Here is an 8,299-nt window from a genome sequence, read left to right on the forward strand (position 1 = left end):
CGTGCGATTATGGTGGTAGGGGCCAATCAGCAGTGCCCCTGCTTCTGGCATGCCCCTCTCTTGTTATTGGCTGGCATTTCTCCCTTCTCTATCTACACTAGAGCGGAGTTCTCCTCACAGCAGCTGCCCTGGGGACACAGACTTGGGTGAGAGTTCTTTTTGTCCGTGCCCAGACCTGTTCCTCCCTCTAAACAGACAACTGGAGCGTTAGTTTCCCATTTTGTCTGTAAATGCTGTAACTCCAAAATGCCCGATTCTGCTGAACCCACTTGCTCTGCCTGCGCCACTGCTCCCCAAGACCCCCCTGCTATTCTACCCCGGTTGTCTTCCAGACCCGGTGGGTTCGGCCGCCCCTCCAGCCTGGGTTCTCTCCCTCCCCCAGTCTATATCCGACTTGGCTCAGGTCTCCCGTTATGTGGTGACTGCATTGGAGTGGCCCTCCCGACCCTCCGGAGGGTCCCGCTCTCCCCCTATAACCTATACAGCATCATAGGGGTGTTTTTCATCTGACTCATCCTTAGAGTCTTCTGGCAGGCACGCGCGCTCCCATGGTCGCCGCTCTGGCTCTCCAGACCCGCATACCAGGTCAGTCTTCCCCCTCTTCCAGGGCCACCTCACACGTTCCCATTCACCTGGAGAACTTGTTGATGAAGTTTCCGATTCGGCCTCTGATTCAGAGAATCGCACGGATATGTCGGACATGGAGCACTCATTGGTTTCGGCCATAAGAGACACCTTCCATCTAAAGTACTCAGGAACTTCGGACATTGCTCCAGATGTCTCCTTTTTTCGTGCCCGACCGGCACCCAAGACCTTCAGCTCTCACACTGAATTGTACGCCCTGCTGGTATCCGCCTGGAGGCACCCTGACAAGAAGTTTCAGGAAACAAAGAAGGTTCAAGCGCGGTATCCCTTCGCCAAGGACCTCATTGCTCGGTGGACCTCCTCTCAAACTGTGGGTCTGCTGGTCTCCCGCCTCTCTGAGGCGCCTACCTGGCCATTAACTGATGCGGCTGCCTTTAATGATCCAGCGGACATGAAGGTGGAGACTTTGGCAAACTTTGCCTTTGAGACAGCAGGATCTTCCTGCTTTTGCTTCGGCCTGGGTGTCAAGGGCCCTTTCAGTATGGTCTCCCATCTCTGCCAGGGTAGTCTTCAAGATCCCTCTGGAGGATTTATTGCATCTAGCTCTCCGATGCTCCACAGCTGGAGATTTTCTGTGTCCATGTGCGGCCACTGTGTTGCCTTTGCCACAAGCTACCTGGTAGCCACCGTCCCTCCATGTGGCTTAAAGCCTGGAATGTGGATGCCACCTTCAGGAAGTGAGGTGACGGGCGAAAAAGAGTTCTTTATTACCTCTGGATAAGGCTCACAGAACCGCTTTCTGTTGTAAGTCCTCCTTCGGGTTCTGTGGACCTTTGGTGCCACCAAAGGGTACAAACAAAGGGTCCAGCCGGGCGCCTTCACGTGAAGATGGCTCCTTCCTTCCGGACCTGTCCCTCCGGGAGGTCGGCTATCCTTTCCGGCCGTTTTGCGGCCCCATCAGACACCCGCAGGCCTTCCTCGGTCTGAAGGGTCGCCCCCACCCGCCGACTTTTCTCGGGTGGTTGGTCACCTCTTACTCTTCTGGGATGCCTGGACCACGCACATTCAGGATCCAGCTCCTTTTTTATCCAGGGAGTAATTGTCCCGGTTCCTTCAGGGGAACATTTTCGAGGTTTATGCCAACCTCTTTGTGGTCCCCAAGAAAGGTGTTTCTGTTCGCCCAATCTTGGTTCTCGAGTATCTCAGCCAGCATCTTCTGCTTTCCCATCCCGAATTGAGTCTCTCCGTTCGGTGTTGGCGTCCATGGAGAATTTTCCTTCCTCGGTGGACATCAAGGATGCCTGCCTCCACATCTCATTGTTCCAGTCATCAGCGGTACCTCCGCTTTGCAGTTCCGGACGGTCATTTTCTATTGTGGCTCTCCATTTCGGTCTGACCACTTCTCCGCAGACCTTTACCAAAGTCCTGGCGCCTGTGATAGCCCTTTTACGGACAACAGTTGTTCCTTACTTGGACGACCTCCTGATCAGAGCTCCAGCCAGGGCCCAGATCCTGGAGAGTCTTAGTCTCAACCCCCTGACCTTGTCTCACTTCGGTTGGATGGTCAATCGGAACAAGTCCAACCGCTCTCCTGGGGCTCCAGTTCGACGCGGCCTCTGCCTGCTTAGACTCCGCCGACCAATCGGCTGACTCTCTTATCAGGAGTCCGATGACTTTGGCACCCTGCTCCAGTTTCCATTTGCTTTTGCATGGATGTCCTGGATCGGTTAGTGGAGGCCGTGCCATTTGCCCAGTTTCATCACCGACCTCTTCCGGTGGGACAGGTCTCCATTGTCTCTCGACCGCAAGATCGTTCACTCTCGACAGTCTTGTCTGTCCCTTCTATGGTGGCTTCGTTTTCCCCCCTGCTTTTTCGGGGGCGCTCCTTCCTGCCCCTCCCTGCCAGTCTGTCGAGCTGGGGAGGTGTTTTCAAGGACCGGCCGGTCTGGGGCTTTGGTCCCTCGAGAAGCCATTTTCCCCTTCAACATGTTGGGGCCTAGGGCAATCCTTTCTTTGCTTGCTTCTTGGGAAATTCCCTTCTGGGCGGTACTCAGGTTTTCGGCCATCTCAGCACTCTTCATTCCGGGCGTCTCTGGAATGTGGTCTTTTTCAGCCGGGCCTCAGCCGTCTAAGGCGAGTGGTCCCTACATCCGGAGGTGTTTGCAGTGATCTGCAACCTCTGGGGCGCTCCAGGCGTGGACCTCTGCACATCCCGCCACAACCAAGCGTTCCTCTCTCTTGGTCGGGCTTTGCCCTACCTTATCTGTTTATTGCTCGGGCTTTGCCCTACCTTATCTGTTTCCTCCCCTTCCTCTCTTTTTTCGGGGTCCTGAGGAAGCTCACAGCAGAGGGCGTTCCCGCCATTCTCGTGGCCCAGACTGGCCCCGGCGGGCGTGGAACGTCTTCATGGTCAGGCTCCTGAACTACTTACCTCTGCAACTTCCCTATCATCCAGACCTCCTATATTAGGTCTCCTGTGCCACCCCTATTTGCCATCTCTGCTTTCAACGGCGTGGCGGTTGAGACAGCGGTTCTGAGGACCCGTGGTTTCTCTTCCAAAGTGGTTCGCACCATGCTGAAGGCTTACAAGCCTTCCTCTGCAAAGATTTACCACCATACCTGGCGGTCTTATTTCTGTTGGTGTGAAACTCAGCCTTTTTCTCCGGTCGTGGTTGGCTTTCAGCTCCCATAAGGGTCAAAGGTTCGGCCGTTTTCCCTTCTTTTTCAACATTCTCTGGCGTTCAATTATCATGTCCGAACCTATTTCAGGGAGTGGCACAAGCTGCCCCTCATCGGTCCCCTTTATTCCCTTGGGACTTGCATTTGGTCTTAGATGCCCTGCAAGGCCCCCCCTTTTGAACCTCTCGGGGACATTTCTCTTCACCTCCTTCCCCGGAAGGTGGCGTTCCTTATTGCTCTTCCCTCTGTTAGGAGGGTGTCAGAGCTGGCAGCTCTCTCCTGCCGTTCTCCCTTCCTGGTTGTATACCAGGAATAGAGAAGGACTTCAAAGGAACCAGGATATTCGGCGCTGACCACGGAGGAATAATCGGAGCCCAGGTTAAGGAATAAAATGTAATAGCAACGCGTTTCACCGCGCTTGTGCGGCTTCATCAGGCTTAACAAACATCAGTTGTTCAGGGGTTATATACCCACATGGAATTAACCCATGAGGTACACAATAGTAATTGCAATACAGACAATATATGTAAAAAAAGGAAAAAAAAATTATATATATATATATTTTTTTTTTTTTTTAAATAAATTGTCTGTATTGCATTACTATTGTGTACCTCATGGGTTAATTCCGTGTGGGTGTATATAACCCCTGAACAACTGATGTTTGTTAAGCCTGATGAAACGCGTTGCTATTAAATTTTATTCCTTTACCTGGGCTCCGATTATTCCTCCGTGGTCAGCGCCGAATATCCTGGTTCCTTTTGAAGTCCTTCTCTATTCCACAATTCTTCAGGAAGGCTGCAGACCCTAAGATTGTGATCCTTAAATCACATGCGTTCAACATTGTTGTGTATGCCACTACACAACTTAGCAGGGTGAGCACGGATATTTCACTTTCCCCTTCCCCCACCCTCTTGCTGGCTATACTCCACAGGGAGCACCTTTCTTCTTTCTTTTTATCTGGTTGTATACCAGGACAAGTTGTTTTGTTTTCCATCGAGGTCCGTCCTTCGTACCTGATTATGGTTTTGGCTTTTTCATCTCATTGAGAACATCGTCCTACCGTCCTTTTGTCCGGCCCCTTCTCATCCCTGGAAGCGTTTCTTCCACAACCTGTTGTGGTCGTTGGACAAGACAACCATTTTGGGAGCTTACCGCTGCAAGTGGAAGACCCCACCCTTCAGGGTTTTGGCTCATTCCACCCGTTTTTCGGGGCATCCTGGGCCCTCCGCTACGTGGCTTCGGCCTTGCAGTTCTGTAAGGCGTCCGCTTGGTCGTCTTTGCACTCTTTCTCAAGGTGCTACCAGATTCATACCTTTGCATCAGTTGATGTTACTCTGAGCTGTAAGATGTTGCAGACGGCGGTGGTCCCACCGTCCACCTGTCTGATTCCTTACCCACCCAAGGGACTGCTTTGGTACGTTCCATGGTCTGTGTCCCCCGATGAGGCCGATAGAGAAAAATATATATTTTTTTTATGCTTACCGTAAAATCTCTCTCTCGAAGGATCCATTGGGGGACACAGCTCCCACCCTTTTTTCTGGTGTTCCTATTTCAGTTATCTGTCCGAAGGTGTGTTCAGTTGCCTTTTCGCCTGATTACTCGGACAGTTTGTGATTTTCTCTTGACCTGTCAGTCTTCTCCTATTGCTCTGGGACTAAAACTGATTACCTCAGGTGCCTGTGGGCAGGTATACCCTGCTGGGAGGAACCGACTTTTCTTGTTGCCATAGTGTCAAGCCTCCTAGTGACAGCAGCATACACCCATGGTCTGTGTCCCCCAATGGATCCTTCGAGAAAGAGATTTTACAATAAGCATAAAAAATCTCTTTATTTTCACGGGAGTACCCCTTTAAAAGGGGTTATTCAGCGGGAGCTGAATAACCCCACTTTTAAAGGGGTACTCCGGTGGAAATTTTTTTTTTTTTAATGAACTGGTGCCAGAAAGTTAAACAGATTTGTAAATTACTTCTATTAAAAAATCTTAATCCTTCCAGTACTTATTAGCTGCTGAATACTACAGCGGAAATTATTTTCTTTCTGCTGACATCATGAACACAGAGCTCTCTGCTGACATTACGAGCACAGTGCTTTCTGCTGAACTGTCCAGAGTAGGAGAAAATCCCCATAGCAAACATATGCTGCTATGGACAGAGATGTCAGCAGAGAGCTCTGTGTTCCAAAAAGAAAAGAACTTCCTCTGTAGTATTCAGCAGCTAATAAGTACTGAAAGGATTAAGATTTTTAAATAGAAATAATTTTCAAATCTGTTTAACTTTCTGGCACCAGTTGATAAAAAAAAAAAACCTTTTTAAATGTGTCCCATCCATCCATCTAGGTAAGGATAGACTCCGTCTCGAACAAATCCTTTATAGAAAAAACAGTGGTACAGTCTGTCCGTGTTTCCCAACCAGGGTGCCTCCAGCTGTTGCAAAACCATAACTCCAAGCATGCCCGGACAGCCAACGGCTGTCCGGGCATGCTGGGAGTTGCAGTTTTGCGACAGCTGGAGGCACCCTGGTTGGGAAACACAGGTCTATGTGCTTCGCAGTTGGAACAGAAAGACACCATATCTAAGATCTTTGGACCACTGGTCATCCGATATGGGCCCCAAGCCAAATTTGTGCTTGTTTATTATTTACTGATAAAAGGGTTAAAGTTCAGACTTTGTCTTCCATCAGGTGTATAAATCAGGAGGGTTTCCCAATGTAGATTTCCAACAAATGGCCTTGTATATTCACACATTGCCCACAGGGTCTCATCGTAAAAATATATACACCAAGATTTCTTTTACACTGGATGCCGCTGCATAGGGGTTTACTTCCCTGCCCTTGTGTATACTTCCAATTGAAATCTTCAACAATATTTACAATTAACTACCATTCTAAAAATGTGTACATGTTTCTGTAGGTGTGTGTCACACTGCATAGGAAGGTTTAGGAGACTATGCTTGACTCCTCAATGTGGGGAGGGGGGGGTGGGTGGTGTATGATAATGCTTAACAAACCAGCATATGCCACCATTTTGACGTACCCCAGGTACATGAAGGCTATGGACTTGTTCAGCATGTCTATCCATGGAGGATAGACTAGATGTAAATCAAGCCTTATACTAGAGCAGTGTTTCCCAACCAGCCTTTGGCTGTCCGAGCATGCTGGGAGTTTTTGCAACATCTGGAGGCACCCTGGTTGGGAAACACTGTACTAGAGGCAGAGGGTCTGTTGGCCTCACCTAGGTGTAACTGCATGCTATGCATTTAGCCTGCTATACATACACTGCATATATTAAAGGGGTTATCCAGGAATTTTTTATATATATATATAATCGGTGGGATGGTCCAAACCATTTGGCTGCCAGATCGTGAGCTAAGTACCTCACGCATTGCAGTGTAGCAATATAGTATTTCATGTTTTATCTGTATCTTTGTGCTAGCAGTGTGCTGCTGTATTCCCCTGTTTATATATATATATATATATAATATATATATATATATATATATATATATATATATATATAATATAATCTCTATCTCAACTGGCTCCAGAAAGTTAAACAGATTTGTAATGTACTTCTATTAAAAAATCTTAATCCTTTCAGTACTTATGAGCTGCTGAAGTTGAGTTGTTATTTTCTGTCTAAGTGCTCTCTGATGACACGTGTCTCGGGAACTGTCCAGAGTAGAAGCAAATCCCCATAGCAAACCTCTTTTACTCTCTGCAGTTCCCGAGACAAACAGAGATGTCAGCAGAGAGCACTGTTGCCAGACAGAAAAGAACAACTCAACTTCAGCAGCTGATAATTATTGAAAGGATTAAGATTTTTTAATATAAGTAATTTACAAATCTGTTTAACTTTCTGGAGCCAGTTGATATATAAAAATATATTTTTTTTCCTGAATAACACCTTTAACTTGTTGTGTTGCATCTTTAACTATATATCACTGACTTCTTTGCCTATTTTACTCTATGCAGGTTCATGCTTTGCCTCTGTTATCATGGAGATGGATCTCACGCACGCCGACAACATGACATCACCGAGTCTCCACCTTGCGCCACACAACTGCTCTGTTTTATATGTGAATCACAGAATTTTATACAACTGGTTATTATTATTATTATTGTTGTTGTTTATTATGTTATTATAAATGGGGATACTTCCAAGTTTCCCAGACGGTGGCACAAGGTCATATAGCTCTAAGTTTGGTGTCCACAGGTCTGGAGCATTCTAACATATTCTACCTTCTACTGTTATGTATGGGGACATGACTTCACCGATGTGGATGTGCGAGCAGGAGGAGGGCACATGTGCTGGGAGTGGTGATAGGGACTGGCAAGGGTTGAGCTATGATACTGTAAGTGCACTGAATGTGAACACTGCCGGTAAAGCTAGCAGGCTTCTACCAAGTGGGAAACGGTTTACATCACAGGGACTAAAAGAATAGATGTGTAAAATATTTTATTTTCTATATATAGGAAAAAGCTTTTTACAGATGTGCACTGTAAGGCTGGGAGCTTTGTACTGTGGCTGAATGTAGAGTAGTGCCCAGTATGTGTGTGGATTCTAGTTCATATGTGTGGACACTGTATGGTTCTGAAAGGTGAAATTGAGTACTAAATAAATGGACCAGCAATGTGAAGGTTTGACACAATTGCATTAAAGGGGTACTCCACCCCTAAACATCTTATCCCCTATCCAAAGGATAGGGAATAAGATGTCAGATCGCCGGGGTCCCGCTGCTGCAGCACCCCGCTATCATTACTGCGCAGAGCGAGATCGCTATGCACGTAATGACGGGCAATACAGGGGCCGGAGCATCGTTACGTCACGGCTCCGACCCTCGTGACGTCACGGCCCGCCCCCGTCAATACAAGTCTATGAGAGGGGGGCATGGCGGTCATCACGCCCCCTGCCATAGACTTGCATTAAGGGGACGGGCCGTGATGTTATGAGGGGCGGAGCCATGACGTCACACTGCTCCGGCCCCTGTATCGCCCGTCATTACGCACAGAGCGAACTCACTCTGCAGTAATGATGGCGGG

At 48.2% G+C, this 8,299-nt stretch overlaps 1 protein-coding gene across 4 annotated transcripts in view; it reads left to right on the forward strand.

The window, feature by feature from the left end:
- Window positions 1-8,036, forward strand: part of TRIOBP (TRIO and F-actin binding protein) — a 117,773-nt gene extending 109,737 nt beyond the window's left edge. For all 4 annotated transcript variants that reach the window (XM_056523914.1, XM_056523915.1, XM_056523916.1 and 1 more), the window contains one exon: window positions 7,232-8,036. The gene's annotated coding sequence lies outside the window, so the exon portion shown is untranslated. The remainder of the gene's footprint in view (window positions 1-7,231) is intronic.
- The last annotated feature ends 263 nt before the right edge of the window (window positions 8,037-8,299 follow it).

Source organism: Hyla sarda, chromosome 6 (assembly GCF_029499605.1).
Source record: "Hyla sarda isolate aHylSar1 chromosome 6, aHylSar1.hap1, whole genome shotgun sequence".
In the NCBI taxonomy this organism is placed as follows: Eukaryota; Metazoa; Chordata; class Amphibia; order Anura; family Hylidae; genus Hyla; species Hyla sarda.